This window comes from Dromaius novaehollandiae, chromosome 11 (genome assembly GCF_036370855.1).
Source record: "Dromaius novaehollandiae isolate bDroNov1 chromosome 11, bDroNov1.hap1, whole genome shotgun sequence".
In the NCBI taxonomy this organism is placed as follows: domain Eukaryota; kingdom Metazoa; phylum Chordata; class Aves; order Casuariiformes; family Dromaiidae; genus Dromaius; species Dromaius novaehollandiae.
This window is the reverse complement of record NC_088108.1, coordinates 24,816,038-24,833,971: the sequence shown is the minus strand read 5'-3', so window position 1 is coordinate 24,833,971 and position 17,934 is coordinate 24,816,038. Positions and strand designations below refer to the sequence as shown.

The following is a 17,934-nucleotide window of genomic DNA, read 5'->3' as shown; positions in this document are numbered from 1 at the left end:
AAATCCAACCGTCAATCAAATTTATTGCCTCGTGCTTGAATCATGTCCCCTCCCAATGCCAGTCCACGTGCCGCGCGGCGGTCGTCCCGCCAAGCCCGGCAGAGCAAATCCTCGCGGCGGCAGGGGCGAGAGCGAGCGGCCGAGCCCTGCAGGCAAAGCCGGAATTAACAATAAATTCAGCTATGCAATTACCGCAAAGATGGATTTTGCGTGGCGTATATATTACATTGCACCTTGTCCGACTGGTGCATGGAAACCAGGCCACAGCAGAGGCTTAAACATCCCTCGGGTGAGAAATCGGCTGGATTTGCTTTGGGGCAGGCGAAGGCGCCGCGGGAGCCGGCATCCCGGAACGCGGGCAGGAGCCGAAGGAGCCGAGACTGGGACTGAACCCGCCTTGCTGACACCCTCAGCAAGGAAAACTGGTTTTTCCCGCACGGCAAGCGCTTTCCCCTATCTTTTTTGGCCCTCCCTGTGCATTGTGCAAATACATATCATCCTAACACAAACACATACATACTCATGCCCACACACCTACACTTCACGCATTAAATATATATAGAAATCACTGTTTTTCTCTGCAGAGAGCCTTCGCCTGCGCCGCAGACACTTCAAAGGCTTCAAAGCAGGGACGCCTGCAGCGAGGGCTGAAGCTGCGCGCACAAGTGCTGGCTGCAGCTGACACCAGAGGTTTCCGGATCTTAGGGCATGGAAGATTTTTCATGCGTTTTAAATTAATTTAATTGGAAAAAAAAATCGAAGGAGAAATAGCTTCAGATTCGTTTTTGAAGGGGTTTTTTTTTCTTTTTTCTTTTTTTTTAACTTGAAAACGCCAATTTGAGATTAAATATGCCTTTAAATGACTTTTTAAATGAAAACATACTTGGTGTTTAAAAAGGGACTGCAGAGGCTTCCTCTTTGCAGCCTTTTCGAGGAGGCAGGACCCTTAGCAGCGATCACACGGACGAGAGCCGAGCTGCACCCGGGGCCAGGCAGCGCCGGGACGGCGGCAGCGGGAGATGCCCGGGCGCTGCGGGATGCACCGGCACCGACGCCGGCTCTCACTTGGCCCTGCTCCCCGGCTCGGATGCATCAACTCTGCAGGTAAATACAGACTTTTTTTTATATTGCACATACCACAAGCCTGAGTCTGCTGTACAGAGGAATTTGTTTTACTGCTCAGCTGGTAGGAGAGGGCTTTGAAGTGGGCGCAAACATAGTTGTATGTCGAGTCTCCGTGGGGACTCTGGACCATTTCCGTTTTTCCAGGCATCCACAGTTGTCATTTTCCCCCACCAATTCCTTTTATTTTTCCTATTGAAAGCAGTGGAAGAACAGAAATGCCGCACACCTGGTATTCACGGAGTGCGAGTTTTCTTGCCAATGTGCCTGTTTAACCGCTGTCTTGGAGGTAACCCCTACGCTATGGACAGTTCAGCAAGGAAGGGGCAAGGCTTGGGGGCTCTTCCTGCCGCTCTCCATCATTTCGGGTTGCTGGATGCCCAGGGGAGGGATGCGGGTGACCTGGATTTGGAGATGCCCGGGACCGGCAGAAGCCAGGCACCGGCGGGACACGTGGATGCTCGAGGAGACACCAAGGGCAGCTCCTCTTCCAAGGAGCATCCAGGAGGGATGGCAGGGACTAGCCCGGGAAAGCAGGACACAAGCTGTGCAAGCCCAAAAATCATTATTTAGACATGTCTGTAATGCTGTATACTCTATGTTTTAGGCCAAATCTTCAACTGGAGTAAATCGGCGTCATGCCAGGAACGCACTGATTCACGTACTGAGAGCAGCGGCCGATACCACTGGGCAGTGGCTCCCCAGCAGCCCGGACGGCAGCACTGGCTGTAATAAAGCTGGAAAACTTCATATTTTGGAATGGTGGCGTTATCCTTTGCAAATCCTACCGACCTGCAGGAATTCCTCCCTTGGGGAAGCAGGGCTGCTGCCAGAAGCACTGCTGCCGAGCCGGCGTGCCGGGACCTCGGGCAGCAGAGCCCCACGCCGGAGCCCCTGTCGTCTAGAAACTGATTCACCGAAGGCTTGGTGCGGCCGTCTCGTCAATACGAGAGACGTGCAGATAGGTTTGGTCTCCTAAAAGCAAATCCACCTTACGCGTCTCCTCTTGCTCCCTTTGTGTCCTTGGTTAGGTATCAATTTGCTCCGAGTTTATGCTGGCAATAAATCATCACCTAGGCGCTGTCTGACGCTGGCTTATCGGCTTTGGCTGGAGAACAGCCAGAAAGGCAGGTATAGCCCAGGCGCTACCGATTCCCTTGCTTGGTCACCTCCTGCATTCTCTGTTTTCTTCAAAAAAGAGTAAATGCACACGTAGCTCATGCGTCTCACACACCCAACCGGCCGGGCCCTGGGAGAGGCCAAGGAGAATTCGGCAACCGCCTTCCCGCGGGGGCAGAGCCGGAGGGAGCCTGGGGCCGGAGCCGGGTCGGAGAGTCGAGGCTGCCGCGGCCGAGACGGGTCTTGTGCCTTTCCTCGCATGCCTGCGGCTCTGACCTGAATTAAATGCCAAAGCAAAACTCAGGGCAAAAGCTGAATCACTCATTTAATTTAGCAGTGAAATCACAGCAAAGCACTACAGTGCTACCTGGCGAAGGATGCAGTGATTTCTAATTATGGATTACACAGCTAATCAGTACCAATCAACATTTTATGATCTCGACTTAATATTTAATATAATGTTAATTATAATTGCTTTTGACATAAACTGTGTCAAATACTAGGTAGGATTTTGCCTCCCAGCGTGGGCCGAGCCGGGGTGCGGGCTGCTGCGGGCAGGGTCTGTGCGGCGCCGGACCGGGGGCTGCCGCGAGCGGGAGCATCGCGCCCCAAAATCCTGCCCGGCAGCGCGAACCCGCCGCCCGCTCCCCTTCCTGCTCGAGACGGCCTGGAGTCGTGACGCTAATTAAGTGGCGGTGAGTCTCCGCGTTATTAGGATGGAGTTTTTATCACACATAAGTACCTTGCAGCTACAAACAAGGGAAGTTCATTTAATTAAAAATAATTTCAGCGTAAGTGAATGTGAGCATAGTTCAATGAGTCTGAGATATGTTTAATTTTTTTTTTCAAAGTCTAACAATAGGCTGCAGGAAAAATCCAAATAATCTGGATGATGCTTTCAGGCCATTTCTCTGCATTTAGATCCCCACATTTGCTTATTCTGATTTCCACGTACACCCCCAGCTCGGGGAATCGTATTTAGGAGCTGTGTCCTCACCGAAGCTGGAACGTTTTGGTTAATGACAATGGGAAATTCGAAAGCGTTTTTTTTTTTTTTTTTTTTTTTTTTCTAAATGCTCTTTTTTCATCCTTTTATTATCAGAACTGTTGGCCTGGACAGATGCAGAGCTCTGACCATCCCCAGTGACCATTCACTTCATGATTTTTTCAGCATCCTGGAGAGAGAGGTATCAGGAGGGGTCTTGCTTCCTCCAAATATTTTGCAGCAAAGAGTTTAAGCAAAATACATCACCTCCAAAAACCCCTTCTGGCTTTGAACTTTTCACTGCCCTTCTGGATAAATCAGAAGACACTTCTGCACTTCAGGGTCTCTGATTAAAAACAGAGAATAAGGAAAACTGAGCAGGACATCTTGTAGCTGGCAGTGCTCGGACACAAGGGACATCATTGTTTTTAAAAACAGTCTATTTTTCTTGCATACTACTTAATCAAGGCAGTTTGTACTTTAAACTCATCCTCTTTTAACATGAAGCTCGTCTGAAATAGAAAACTGAAGGTCTGCAAGAGTGAAATCCCGTAACATGATTTAAGATGACATTTCAGCTTTCCCAGACGTTGGAGGCATTTAAGCCCTGCTAACACATTGGTGTCTCCAGCCATCGCCTCGCTTGGCCAGTTCCAGCAATTTTGGCCTCCTTACCGACAAACCGACCTACCGCTCACGTCTTTGGAGCACTGGGCTCATTACAAACATAACGAATGCCGGCAAGTGAAATGCTCCTGTATCATGAATCCCAGCCCGGACTGCGCAAACTGGCTGCAGGGAGACGCGGCGCCGAGCTCTGCCTCTGAAATACGCTCTCCTCTCTACCATGTGATGGTCAGCCTTAAAGCCAAGCACCAGGAGATGTATTTGGGGATCTGTCTTTCAGAAACAGGTGCTCCCTGGGCTGCCAACGAAAGTTGTCAGGGCCTGTGAAATCAGGCTACTGTATCTGGAGTTGAAGGGCGAACAGGGGGACTCGTGCCACCTCCCCACTCCCTGCGACCGCGGTGGGGACGGATGGGCAATGCCGAGCCGGCACCTGAGGCCAGCTGCTCCAGATAGCAGTCGTCTCCACGGGTTATGGGAGAGAGCTAAATACAGCTAATATGCCTTTAATATGGGCAGCAGGAATACGCCGTTATTGCACCCAGGAGCGCAGAGCCACCAAAATCAACGGCAATGTTCTTCATGCCTAAAGTCAGCCCAGAAGAGGTCCTGCCACATTCCGGCGTGAGCTCCCAGCCAGCGAAGTCAGTTATATTTTGCAACAGCAAAATTTCTGCTGCTTCAGGGATTCAGACCTGGAAGGACTTATACAACGTGGGGTGGGAAGGATGGTGGAGCCCAAAATTCATCCCCTTCCCCTCAGGCAGGTATTGAGCTGCTGCAAGTGAGTGGGGACAAACCAGCATCTGCAGGAGCAGTTCCTACCTGGCGGGGCCAAGGGGAGCCCGGGAGGTTTTTCCATCTATTATTATAGGGGAAACCTGGCAGGACCTGGCCCTGCTCGAACGCTGGTGTGGGACACCGGAGCACTGCTGTCCAAGCGGTGAGCAGCTGCTGCGGAAAAAGGACCCCGACCACAGCCCTGCTGGGAAAGGGGCTCATGTCATCTCAAAATGCAATCAGCTTGCAAGAAGAAAAACTCAAATTTTTACTTGATGTAAATTTTTGGAGGACTTTTTTGAGGTCCAAGAAATCACCAGTGTGAACGAAACCAAAGTATGACTCAAGCAGTTTAAAGAAACTTTCACCAAAAAGGATCAGAACAGGAGCATTTCAAATAGGAAATGTAAGGCTCTTCTGCACTTCATATCCAACCTCTTAGGACCTGTTGTGGTACAACAGCCAGGATGGCAAGAACCACATCAGTGTGTAGGCTACAGGCTCAGCCATCTACAGAAAGAAACCCAGCCTCAGCCGTGGAGCCAGTCCAGGTCCTACAAGATTAATTACACTTTCATCTCAATACAGTAAGATCTGAATGCTTCCAGATCGTGCGTGCGAAGTTTAATAAAAATGCCCTAAGGAGATGCAGGTTTTCATGGCTGAAAGACTTGTATTGAACTTTTTAGGATATTTGCACTAATGTCCTGTCTAATAATGCTATAAAGATGAGAGAAAAGGCAAGTGTTCAAGAGATATATAATCTGTATCTCACAGAACACATGCACAACTAAAAGCAGAAATTTTGCCCGCTTCCTGGATCTGTTATAAATGGACACGTTCTGCACAGCCTTGGTGGCACTTTAAATTCAGCTATAGCTTTCCGCACCCTTCTGCTGCATAAAATCCCTCATGCCTGTTACAGCCTCCTTGAAGCCTGTGTTTCAATTCATTACCAGCAGAGCTGAATGAACAAGTTGAAGTGAATAATTCATCCAACGAATTTCACCTCTTTTTCAGTACACAATTTCCTTTGATGGATTCATTATTCATAATTATTTGCTGAATAGCTTTGGTAAATAATTCTCTGGCTGTAGATGGATGTTGAGAATTTTGTTGCAATTGTTTAATAGTCAAAATTTAAGCTCTGCCCAGTAAGTGCAGTTGGTTACATGAGTCATGTTGGTGTTTTTTCCCTTCTCTTCTCCAAGCAGATGAGTGACACTGGTTAACTCTGGTTTCTGTTGTGACCATTTCATTTACGCAAGTGACACTTTCTAATTTGGGACCATCCAAAATCTTCTTCATAGGCCCTAGAGACATGAGCTTTTGGTCTGTATTTTAAAAAGCAAAGCCCAAGCAAACCCGGAGAGTATCATGAGACAGTTAATCCTGTGTCGGGCGAATTCATTATATTCTGGATGCTCGGTAGGAATAGCAGGGTACGGGGCTGGTCCAGACGCCGGATTCACAGTGGAGGGCGGCTCCAGTGACACCGCAGCACCCAGGGTGTGGGAAGGACTGTTTTTCGCAGCCAAAGGGACTCTTTTCAGCCCGATTCTGCGGTGCGGTGACCCGGCCAGGGCCGGAGGACATGGGTTCCTCACTCATCCCTGTCACAGATGTGTTGTGGACTTGGTACAAATCCCCCGTAACTCACTGTCATACTTTTTCCGGGTGTAAAGTGATGATGTTTACTAGCATTTATTTTAAATATTGCAAGCTGTGAGCAAGGCGGGCTTCACAAGTATTAACCATCATTGCTGTTTTATTCTAGTCACCTTTCAGGCAAAGCTCCCTTGACTTATTACGAGCAGGGTCAGGCTACGAGTTGGAGGCTGAAATTTCACATTGGTTCATCTCTAATCTCGCCATTTCCATGTTAATTGTATATGTTAAAACATTCAGACTTCTCTGTTTTGTTATTTCCCCATATCGTGGTATGTATAGCATCATTAACTTAAACATACATTTTAGATCCAGTGCTCATACATAAAGACATGGATGAAAAAAAGACAAAAAACTAATTTTAAGTGCTAAATGGAACCTGAGGGAGGAAAAAAACTAGACTGAGGCACATTTTGCATAAACAGCCATGGGGAACACTAAGCAAATGCAAACAAAAATCTATCTCATTAGGAAGCTAAATAGACGTTTTGGTAGAAATGAATGTTTAAGGTACCCAGCCACCAATTTTGTCCACAGAAATCCTCTTCACTGAATTCCTAGGCAGTCAAGGAAAGGGCTAGATGTGTATTGTGCCCGATGCAGGAGGGCTGTGGGACTTTTCCCGCAGAAGCCTGGTACGTGCGATGAGGAGCTCAGAGATGATCTAGGCTCTGGCCTGCTGTTCGCCCCAAACATTGGTTCTGTTATTAAGTCTTTCAGATTTCCATGGTGTTCAGTATTGCCAAAATTGTAACTTGGACATTTTAGCAACAGTCTGAAGCCAGCGAACTCCAGAAATGACCTTACTCTGATGGCTTGCTGTCCACGAGCTGCAGAGAGCAGTCCTTCCATGACGCCTGCTGCTGCGTGCCCGGGCCTCCCGCCTTCTCGCAGGCCTTTTTTGCTGGATGCACTTTTTGCATGCCTATACTTCTCAGACCTGATGGGTTCGGCAATTAATTGCAATTAATAATACAGCAACTTCAGCTTGAAAAAAATAGGCAGGTTTAATTTGTGCTGATGGGACTGCTTAACCCAAACCGGTAATGCAGGGGCGAAGCCCCTTTGCAGGTCAGGCTGCCTCTGCCTCCGGGGCACGTATCCAGTCCTAGAGCCGAGCGTCCCCCCGGCTCTGTGCACACACCAGCCTTCACCACAAAAACACACGTGGCCAGCGGCTTGCACGGGTGACCGAGGGCACAGGGAGATTCAGAAGGCAAAAAGGTTTTGCGTCTTAACTACTGGGCAGTGATGCTAAACAGCCTGGTGTCACCTGCCCAGATCCAGCTCAGGCCAGAGAAATTTAGCTGTTTTCCTGCTCTGCTAGCCAGTGTGACATACAGCACATTATGAGCTTTCATATTGTGTTTCTCCCTGTGGCATTACAAGATGCTTTGTAGCAAGAGCCAGCTGAAAGCAAGAGGGGGGGAGGATACGTGTGGCTTAACAGGAGGCAGGTCGAAAGGGGCCGCAAGCACAGGAGCAGCTTTTCTGCTTTGGAAAGGTCACAGCAATTTCGTAATTTCCCTTCTGCCCATCCAGGTCTCGCTGAACACCTCCTGCCTCAGTCTTGGGCCTCTGTTGGTCTCCAGCGAGGCCGCGGGTTGCCAACCTGCTCCGACTCCCACGGCGGCTGGGACGGTGCAGCTCCAGCCTCCGGTTCTGCACCTCCCGAATGGCAACGAAGGCGAGCGCCGACCAAACTCGAGCAGCCTCTTTAAGGTATTTATTCATTTTGCATAACCGGTCTGAAAAGCCGGTAGCCGAGTGGCTGCACGGGCTGCTCAGGGCCGCACGGGTCCCCTGCGGGATGGTGGCCCCACGGCTGAGACCTGCCTCGGTGGCCCCCGCCGCCCCTGCCAGCTCCGGCAGCGCGGACCCTTTTATGTGGCTTTGATCTCCGCACTCCTGATTTGGGAAAACAAAGCTCAAGATAGGAGACGAGGTCCTTATAGCTAAGCCCACTGACTTTCAAAGGCAGGCTTGGCTTTTCCCTATCTAAATCTATTGTGCCACTCTCCCGTTTACTTTCTCACAGCCCCCATTAACTTAAGTTAATATTACCATAAAGGAAATTAATGCTACCCCCCACACATACAAACAGCCCCCACCAGAGCAACTTAATCTCACTCACATGGTTACGCAAAGTAATTACGGTGCCATAATACTGCTGGCACTGCTACAGCGTGGCGTGAGAGGTAAAGCCTTCTCATCCATTAAAGCTCTTACAACCTCTACTTACATAGGTAGTTACATATGTAGCCCCATCCTTAGGAAAGGTTAATTAAACCTCGTAGCTCTGGCAGGAGCTGCATGCGGTGGAGGTCAGGAAGGAATTTCTCCCATGTACAGCAGGACACAGTCCCTTAGGCTTCGCTTAAAGAAAAGATTAACCTCCCAGAAGGACTCAGGAGCTCAACCGCTTGTTTTAAAAGGGGGATTTGTCAAACCTTCACCCCCGTCCCTCTGCCCATATAGCAGAGACCTAAATAGCCCATGTAAGAGGTACTGTTCAAAGCCTGGGACCCATCCGCATGACCTCCCGGTACAACACCTACGCGATACGTCGCTAGTGCCCATACCAAGGGCTGGATTCTTGCAGTTTTTTCTTTGTACGTTTAATAGTCCCTGACGCTGCCTAGACGACATAGCAAGAAAGTTCCTTTTCTTCCTGGGACGTATAAGCTACGAGTGGCAGAATCTGGCCTTACCTGTGTGGGCTTTCGAAAAGCAGATGTAGCCGGTTCATCACCTGCCTTTTTACGACAGGGTAGGGAAACGCAGCGGAGAGTTTTACCGTGATAGCTGCGCTCTTCGACTGGAGTAGGCAGTTCATCTCAGCATCTTTAATGGCCTTACCTATTTGCTGAAAATACGCAATCAGTGCAAATGGCTAATGAGCATCCTATGCAAACAGCCGAGTGCCTCTTTCCATACATCACCCCGCAAATAACCCTGCTACGAGGAAGGCATCCTCATAGCCCAAGCGTAATCAATAGGCGGAAGCTGTTTCAATGGGAAGGTTTCCACTTATTTATTTATTTGTGCGGCGTGAGAAATGAAGGGGAATATTATAGGAATAAACAAGAGACTTCTCAGAAATCTCTATGCAGGCGGCCACACTCACGCACAGACACGCGCGCATAGCTAATGTGAAATGCCAGAGTCAGAGGAGACCACCAACCTTAAAGCTACATTTTTGCCACATTTCCGTCGCGCCGGTGCCGGAGCTAATGTGCAGTGCACATGATAAGAGGCGGCTGTGTAGTATGCCATCAGTGCTACCTAAAAGCAAATGAAACTGGCATAAATAATTGTGCTGTAGAAAGCCTTTCTGTTGCACCTTGCCTATCACTGACAATTTACATATCTTAGGAAAACCTTTGTCAGCTTCTGTCATTTCTGCACTATTATGTGCCTTTCTGGATAATTACCAGTTAATGTGAAAAAGCAGATGGAAAAAACCTTGAAATTTCTGATAGAGAATCCTCAAACCTCTCCCCTTATCTGTGCACAGCAGCTTCCTGATTTCAAAAGAAGTTTGAAAACCTTTGTTAAAAATGTCCCTGATTCCCAGTTTGAATGAACCAAATGACATTCAGCTAAAATTATTCAGCTTTTTCCACAATTAAATTCCATTATCGTGAACTGCCAAAGTAAAATGGAAGGTCTCTTAACTAATGTGTCGGTTGTTTGCTTGTATTTTTCGTGGTGTGTATTGTATAAAGCTGTGTGAAGTAGACGGAGGATAAACAATAACTGTAATTTTGCATCAATGAGTGGGGCATTTTTAGACCCTTCATTATGGGAATGCATTGGTGTTGGTGGCTTTTCTTTTTTCCTTTTTTTTTTCTTTTTTGTTAATTCCTTTCCCTGAAAAACCCCACTGAGACCGATTTGATATTTCACCAAACTTAAGGAGCAGTGGGTAGTGACAGTTCGGTTTTTAGTCCTCTAAATGATTTCTTTATGCAGCCTCTGCATAGCATGAGTGCTTGGAGTTGGGCAACTGCAAACACTTTCCCTCTGCCTTTAACGAAGAGGCAGCAATAGGAGTACACAGGAGAATTAATTTAATTTAAAAACATTGTTCACACAGGCAGTCTGTTTTCTTGGTTGGCTTTTTCCCCCTTTCTTCGAGCTGGTTTGAAATGGAAGTTGCCTGTAGTAGAGAGGGCGCAGCTGATCTGCCCATGCGCAGAGTGGAGCAAAGCACCCCTCCCACGGGACAAAAGCTCCTGAACATGGACAACACAGGGATTCGCAGGGCCGTTCTTGGTATGAAATGTGTTTATCAGGTTGGTGGTCTCAAGGTGAGTTTTGCAAAGCATTTCCTTAGTCCAACGCTATCAGCAACAAGTTCTTCTCTGGGAAAACTGCAGGATTTCCATGATTCACATGTACCCAACATTTGTTCTCTTTGCGCCGTGGTCTCTGGCTTTGGTGGGCTCTTGGGGTGAACAAGCGCTTGGGAAGGCGCTGGGCTGAGCCGGTCCCACGCGATGCTGCAGAAGTCTCTCCCTTAGAGAGCCGGGTGTCCTCGAGAGCTCGGGAACGGCCACAGGGAGAAGCAGAGGACGTGTGCTGGGCTTGGGAGGGGAGAGACCAGCGCGAGGACCTGGTAACCTGGCAGGAGAACAGTGCTGGAGAAGGCAAGAGCAACTGAGAAAGCAAAAAGCAATAAAGATACAAGGGTAGACGCTTTTCTGCTGAGGCACCTGGTCTGATGCACAACAGTAACATTACACTAGGACCAAGGAACAACATGTCCGTAGAGCACAGAGAGTTTCTCATTTGTACCAATTTCACCAGAGCACACGAGCATGTGTATGGCAACTTAGAAAAAGCTTTTTTGCTTTAGATACTACAAAGAATGGAGGTAAGGAAGTGTTAGTGAGGAGCATTATAACAAGAGATAAAGCAGTCTGCTATCGTGAGGGTCTATCACAGAGCCGTGCAAAGGCGGTACAGTGTATGACTGTCCCGCTGGTTTCTGTTGGTGGTGTTTCTCTTCCTGATTGGCATTTAGAGTCTACATCCCCACAGAATGACATTTCGGCTGCTGATTAAAATCATTGTCTTTTATGGTGGAGAAAGTTTGTTCTTCAAAGTGAAGAAGATTAAAAAAAATGCTGCTGCAAACAGTGATGAAAAACAGATGAATAAAAACAACCAAAAAACGTTTTAAATCCATTATTTTCAATTAGCTCTTTAATTTGATTTGTCATTTGCACTTGTTGTTTTACGTCTCTTATTGTCCAGCATTTTATTTCACACATCTAACAGTATTAAATCAGACTGTTTTCTAGTCTTTGCTTTCTTTTGAAGCCTCTTGAAAGCCTAAAGCAGACTTAAAAAAACAGATATTAAAAGCTAACTTTCATCTCGATGCAGGTTATTTGTAATCAGACCTTACACATCAAGGGCTCATTTCGTATGTGTTTGGCGTTCTGGAATTATTAAAACTGCAAATCCATCTTATTCAAAATATTGACCAGGTTTTAGTGTTTTGAAACTTCAGCATTACACTTGACTTCATCAGCAGGTACAAGAGATGTGGTGTTCTTGATTGCGGACACTTATATTTAGTAATGGTGCAATAAGTCTACGTGGGCTTTTGTTTACAAGATACAGTATTCATGTTGCAGACTTGTATTTTTTCACCGGTAAGCTCCGAATGGCTAGTGGCTTATGCTGAGCATTGGGATATAAAATAATCTATTACTAAAGGAACAATATTGCTTCCGCACTGTGAATTAACAAACCTTGCTGTGTATCTTTGGAGAAACGAATCACGCTCCACAGCTGAGTTACTTTCTCATCTAAATTGGAAGTTAACTATCAGGATATAACCAGGAACAGTTTTACAAGTCACTAGGTTAGCATCTCAACTGGCTTTAATTCTCAAAGTCTCAGAGGAAAACACATGGGCAGCCATGAGTCATGTTGACAGAGAGCAGATGCACTTACTCTGTTACCTTTTAGTGCCTATTTAAACAGGACAAACACATCTGTATCATGTTATTGACATGTTTACACATGTTGAAGTCCATCACTGAATCTGGGCCTGCCTCCAAACTCAGCTCCATTGGCTTCTTTCATGTTACTCCCACGTTGACACTAAGATGAGGACATAAATCAGGCTTTTTCTCTCATTCTCCTTTATGCACTCAGCAAAGTATTTCAGCCACCCACCAGAAAAGCATCTTCTTTCAGATTTACAGTAGCATCTGGCCAGCTTCCTCTTGACATCCCTTCTGTAGGCCATTTGATCATCTGCTTCTTCAAAAGAATGTACAGCTAATGCCCATTATCATGTAGACCCCTTAATACCACCGTTGTCTTGTGAAGGAGCCTTAACAGGGCATGGAGGGGCTCACTTCTAGGTTAAGACATTGTTATACTCTCTGAATAGTTCAAAAGTGCCTTAGTTTAAAAGAGGGTCAGGCCCTTTATTTTCTTCAGCTCTTCCCTTGCCTTTAATTTCTGCCATCTTCTTCTCCCTTTTATCCTCCTCGCTGTTCTCAGCTGCATGCTTATTACCTCCTCGGTATTTGAATATTCTCACTTACTGCGCACAATAGCATGACTGGTTTTCAGAGCCGGTGTTTGTTTATTGAGGTTTTGGCTGATTAATGCCTTCTTTGAACCTCCGAGCCTCACAGCAACGCTGATCCCCGTCTCTCAACCTTTTGTTGTCCCTTAAAGAGCTCTAAAAGTTTGTTTTTTTTACCAACATTCCCATTTTTTCATCCAAAAATGCGCAACAAAGGACGAAAAAGTTCCAGTTCGCATTTTCTATTTCTATGCCTTTTCATGGCATTTGGTGTTAGCCGTAGCACAAAGCAGGCCTGACAGTAAGTGTCACCTCTGGCCTCAAATATCCATGGTGCATTTTTCCTTGCTGTAATATTGCCCATGTGCCATCCCGAGTGTCTCGGCTGGCCTGCGAAGCCGGCTCCACTCTTGCTGCCGGGGTTGCTCCAGCTACTCGCAGCCTTCTCCCGCGGCGGCTCGGATGGGGCCCGAGCGTCAGCACTGAGAAAAGGCAGCTTGTGAAACCCAGCACGTTTCCATGAAATGGAGCTTTAACTATTTTTCCACTTCAGCTATGCCCTAAATTCATACCATACTAGACAGTGGTCAGAAGTTTGCATCATTTGGTCTTCATGAAAAATTATTCAAGCATTTTTGTAAGTGAGTGGTTAGGAGCAGGAGGGAAGAGAGACCAGGGTTTTCCTATGAGGTAGAGACCCACCTCAGCTTATTTGTCTGAACTTGAAGTTTGTCCTGGATGCTCACGACAAAAGTTGCCATACCCATTTCCCACTATTTCACCCATCCGGACTGCCTCAGCAGACGTTTTCCACTGCAGGGCTCTACACAGGTGCCTGCTGGCTAATCCACGCTACGAGGAGTTGGTGGCAGCTCTTGGGTCGGTGATTTGTGCACATGCAGCAGCAGTTTGCCTGAGCTCTTTTCTTGGATGTGTGTGGTTCAACCCTACAGTGGCATGTGAGTTATAAGGGGAAAGAGGCATATGTATTTAGGTCTGGATTTTTCACAAGGGAAGTGTCTCTTTTTAAGTTCAATTGTCCCTTGAAAACTATACATCTGGAGTTTTGCACCTGCAACCAAAAACCTCCGGGGTATTCTATATCTGAAAAATCATTTGGCAGACATCAAAATGAAAGTGTGTATTTTGTGGGTTACAGAAAGGAAGATTTAAAAAAAAAATTAATGTAGGAGGGTTAAGCAAAGCTCAGAATACTCTCTCTGTGGGAGAGGGGAAAGTTTCCTTTTATAACTGAGAATTTGCTGAAATAAAGTTTGTCATTATAATTGGCTCTATGTTCCTATCTGAAGAACACATGAAGAGATTTACCTTCAATAATTATTGATAATAGTGTTTTGACTCTGAGTCAGAATAGGAGCCTGACCTTTGGGAAGAAGAAGCAGCAAGTCACCAAGCTTAAATAATGTCAGTGACAAGCACAGAAAGTGTTGAGTTACTTTTTCCCTTTCAGAATTAAAAGGCTTATCAAAAGAGCCTTTATTCACATACAGACTAGAGGTCCCTCTGCCACAGTTGTTTTAAATATAGTCCTAATAGTCATGTAAGATGGCATTAAAATAACAGCTTTAATGAAGTTGATTGCCTTCCTCATTACAATTTTCTGTTAAAATCTTCTGCTTCCCAAGTGTGACTCTCTTTGCCTGTCTTCATCTACAGTTCAAATCAAAATAGCCTCAGCCATTTACATGCTTCTTCCACTCAGTAAGTTACTAAGTTTATCTGTACACTTCAGATATCAGCAAATACATTCTTAAACCTGAACACTGTCATGAGACTCTCAAGAGGAGTATGTCAAAAACCCTCACCACAGTCTTCCTTTTGGCTTAGGAATGCTGTAGGGTTTGGGAAACTCCAAGAGTTCTGCAGTGCTGGGGATTGACATAGCAATTAAAAGAAGAGCCAGGAAGCCAAGAGCACAAACATCTCACCATGGCCATCGAGTCAAGGTCAGGGTCATCAGGAGAGACCTGAAGGAGACGACAGCAGAAGTGTTGCAGGAGTTCGCGGTTGAGTCCTGCTGCTTTTAATCAGCAAGGGCCCCAGCTGTGACCCCCAGAGCAGTGGGGTTCACCACCGTCCCCGGCTTACAGTGTTAGTAAGGATGACCTGGCCATTTTGAATGCATATCTCAGTGACAAAAACCTCTCAGCCACTAGCCCCTTTCTCGCCTTTTCTCTCTACCCCTTTACACATTAAAAAAAAAAAAATTATCAACTAGCATCTGTAAGTCATGGTGGTTTGCAAAGCGGAAGCCCTTCAAGGCTATCAGTAATGTCTGGCTAGCTGGAGATACAGCATTTTCAAAATTATTATGCCACCCTTTACCAAATGTAAAACTGAAGCAAATTTGCATGCAAACACAAATGAAGATTGAATGCACAGTTTTATTAGTCTTCAGCATAAATTGATTCTGTTATTCTTCTCTGGAAACCCTCAGCAGCTTAAAGACGTTCATGTTGACTGTCTGACCCTAAGAATTCATGCTGCGTTCCAGGACATTATTACTATTATTAAGATTGATTTTTAAAGTACTAAGTAAAGTACTAAGTAACGCACATGGGAAGTGCCAAGATTAGCATCTGCAGGAGTTAGTCAGCCTTCTGTATCATCATATTTTACCAAAATACCCACAATGCTCTTTAAACACTTCAAGTTTTTACCACTTTGATACATCAATACCAGAAGGTAGAGTGAGGCAAAACCATTTATGTACTGCCCCTGTACAAGCATGGCAAATTACTAGCCTTAAAAATACAATGACTCTTCCTTAATAAATCAGCACTGGGATTCATGTTTGTGAGCACTTGCAAATAAGAAAGTTTTCAGCAGAGTCTGGAAATTTTCCAGTTTTAAATGATGCCACTTAGTGTCTAATTATCTGCCAAGAAAGTTTCAGGCATGTCATAAACGTAACTGTGCTGCGCTGCACACATCCAGCTGCGAAGCCCGGTCTGCCAGGCTTGGGGATGGGGTGGGTGATCTTGGGAACGTCAGGCACCAAGTTTCACTTTGACACAAGCATCCAAAAATTCTACTTCACCGCTGAAGTTAAACTCACTCTGAGTACGTACTTTTCTCCTCTGCCGTTTTTTGTTGAAGGCGGTAGCCCACCCGGAGTGGTGGCCCTGGTGGACATCCCTCCTGCAACCCTCCGGCACAAAGAAGAATCCTTTCAAAGGCAAGACAGCCTTATCGCAAAGGGACCATGCAGCCTTTGATCTCCCCTGAGCAGTAACAAATCAGGCAGTGTTTGCTCTCCTGAATGCCTCCATAAATACTACCTCTCTCCAAATAGAAAAAGCCTGAATAGATGCAAGACTTGGGCCTTGTAAGAAATGTTTTTCCCCTCTGGGTTGTCAGCCTTAAGGATGTCTTTGAGCAACTTCAGCTGGCACTCTAAGATGAAGAAAGTGCATCAATTGTGTATCTATATTGTTGAATTTTCAGTTTGCCAGCAAATACTCAACTCTGCAGAGCAAAGGCTTTTAATTCATGTGGGCAGCTACTTGTACAACCTCTAAGCTGTCCCTATCCCTCTTTCATATTGCTCCTTTTCTGCCCTGTGTCTTGCATCCCTAGACCTGTTTGGCCCTGACCACTCTGGCTGGAGCAGGAGGAAAGTCCATCGCCTCTGTCAGCACAGGGCATTGGGGGGTCAGGAGCTGGTGGGGGACGAGGGGCTGCCTTTGCTTCGGGTGCCACCACCTGGCCTGTGGAATCATCCTGAACACGGCTCTCGTAATGCTGGAGTTACAAAATGACTGAAAGAAAAGGTGATGGTCAGAATCAGTCTCCCCCCTACAAGCATATTTATCCATGTCCATCCTAAGATGACCCACAGGATAGCTTGCTCCTAGGTGTCCTGTTGCTTTTTCACATGTCCCTTAAATTTTCATCTTGGAAAGCTCCAAAATAATGGAGTAAGAAATCAGAGCAAAAGCTGCAAGGCCGCCTGCTTTTTCCAATAGCTATTGTTGATGTTATTGTTAAACATACAGTAATCAGGGGCTTTGGATGGGAAGGGAGTGTTTTCTTTCAAATAATCTGGAAGGTTAAGGTATCACTCATGGTATAACCCATCTGCTGTACTGCCAGGCAGAGCGCACAGACAGAAAGCTGGGAAAGTCACGTCATCAGCGCAGCGGTGCCTGCAGAGAGCCGTGCTGGGCGAGAGCAAGGTCCCAAGGTCCCAGCCACGCTCGGCGATGGCACTTGCAGCAGGGCAGAATCTCAAGGAGCCAGCGAGAGCAGAACTGGGTATTTGACCTGGTAGGAAAGAAGCCCTCACATGCCCACCTCCAAACCAGCAAACTCTCTAACCCTGTAATCTATTTCTTAATTTTTTTTCCCTACAGTGAGGACTGGTTTGGCAACTGTACAAGCCATCGCGCTGCTGCAAAGGAAGCGGAAATTGTGCAGTGTCACAGTGGGTTCACTGGAGTTAATTCCAACACAAGCAAAGCATAGACGTTACCTTCTCCCAAGACATCTCCAGTCCTTCTGTTTCATTACAGCTCCATCTATAAAAAGGACCCTGATTAAAAATGTGGCCTGTTGTTTGATGAACCAGGAATCCATACTTCCTGTAATTTTCCTTCCTTCATCCTCTTTCTCTGTGTTTATATGTCATATTCAGTAAAGTCTCTTTTATTGAACATCTGTTTGGTACATAGTAAGCTTATTCTAACTCGGCAGGAAAGCACCTTTACTCCAAAATAAATTAAAACAATGTATGTGCCTCTGGCCAATAGATCATTGGATGGGAGTCATGAATGTACATTTGTAGATATTTGATGGGAAGTTTATCATTTAAATGATGAAAATACAGTACTTCGACATATGGATCATTCAGATCTACTTTGTTTCCTTTCCAGTTGAAGAATCATTGTGCTTTTAGAGGAATTAGAGAAAACTAAGAATTTAAACTGGGCTGCTAGTAAAAGCTATTATCAAAAAGTGAAAATGTAAAAGTAAGATGCAGGGATGCAGTCTGAGTTTGAGAGGTTCATGGAGGCCTACAATGGAAGAAAACAGTTCGTTTTAGGTGGTGCAAACA

The 17,934-nt window shown here is 46.2% G+C and overlaps 1 long non-coding RNA gene across 9 annotated transcripts; it reads left to right on the top strand.

Annotated features, from left to right (window-relative positions):
- Positions 1-493: 493 nt before the first annotated feature.
- LOC112989763 (uncharacterized) lies at positions 494-17,533 on the top strand. Of its 9 annotated transcripts, none has more exons than XR_010391113.1 (7): positions 494-1,104; positions 1,730-2,253; positions 2,749-2,936; positions 3,344-6,271; positions 7,844-8,023; positions 10,401-17,147; positions 17,234-17,533. It is a non-coding gene; the product is annotated as an uncharacterized LOC112989763 (long non-coding RNA). The 9 variants fall into 9 exon arrangements; XR_010391116.1 differs by having other exon boundaries at positions 1,730-2,936; positions 10,401-14,969; positions 16,978-17,147; XR_010391115.1 differs by having other exon boundaries at positions 1,730-2,936; positions 10,401-14,969; positions 16,974-17,147.
- Positions 17,534-17,934: the final 401 nt, after the last annotated feature.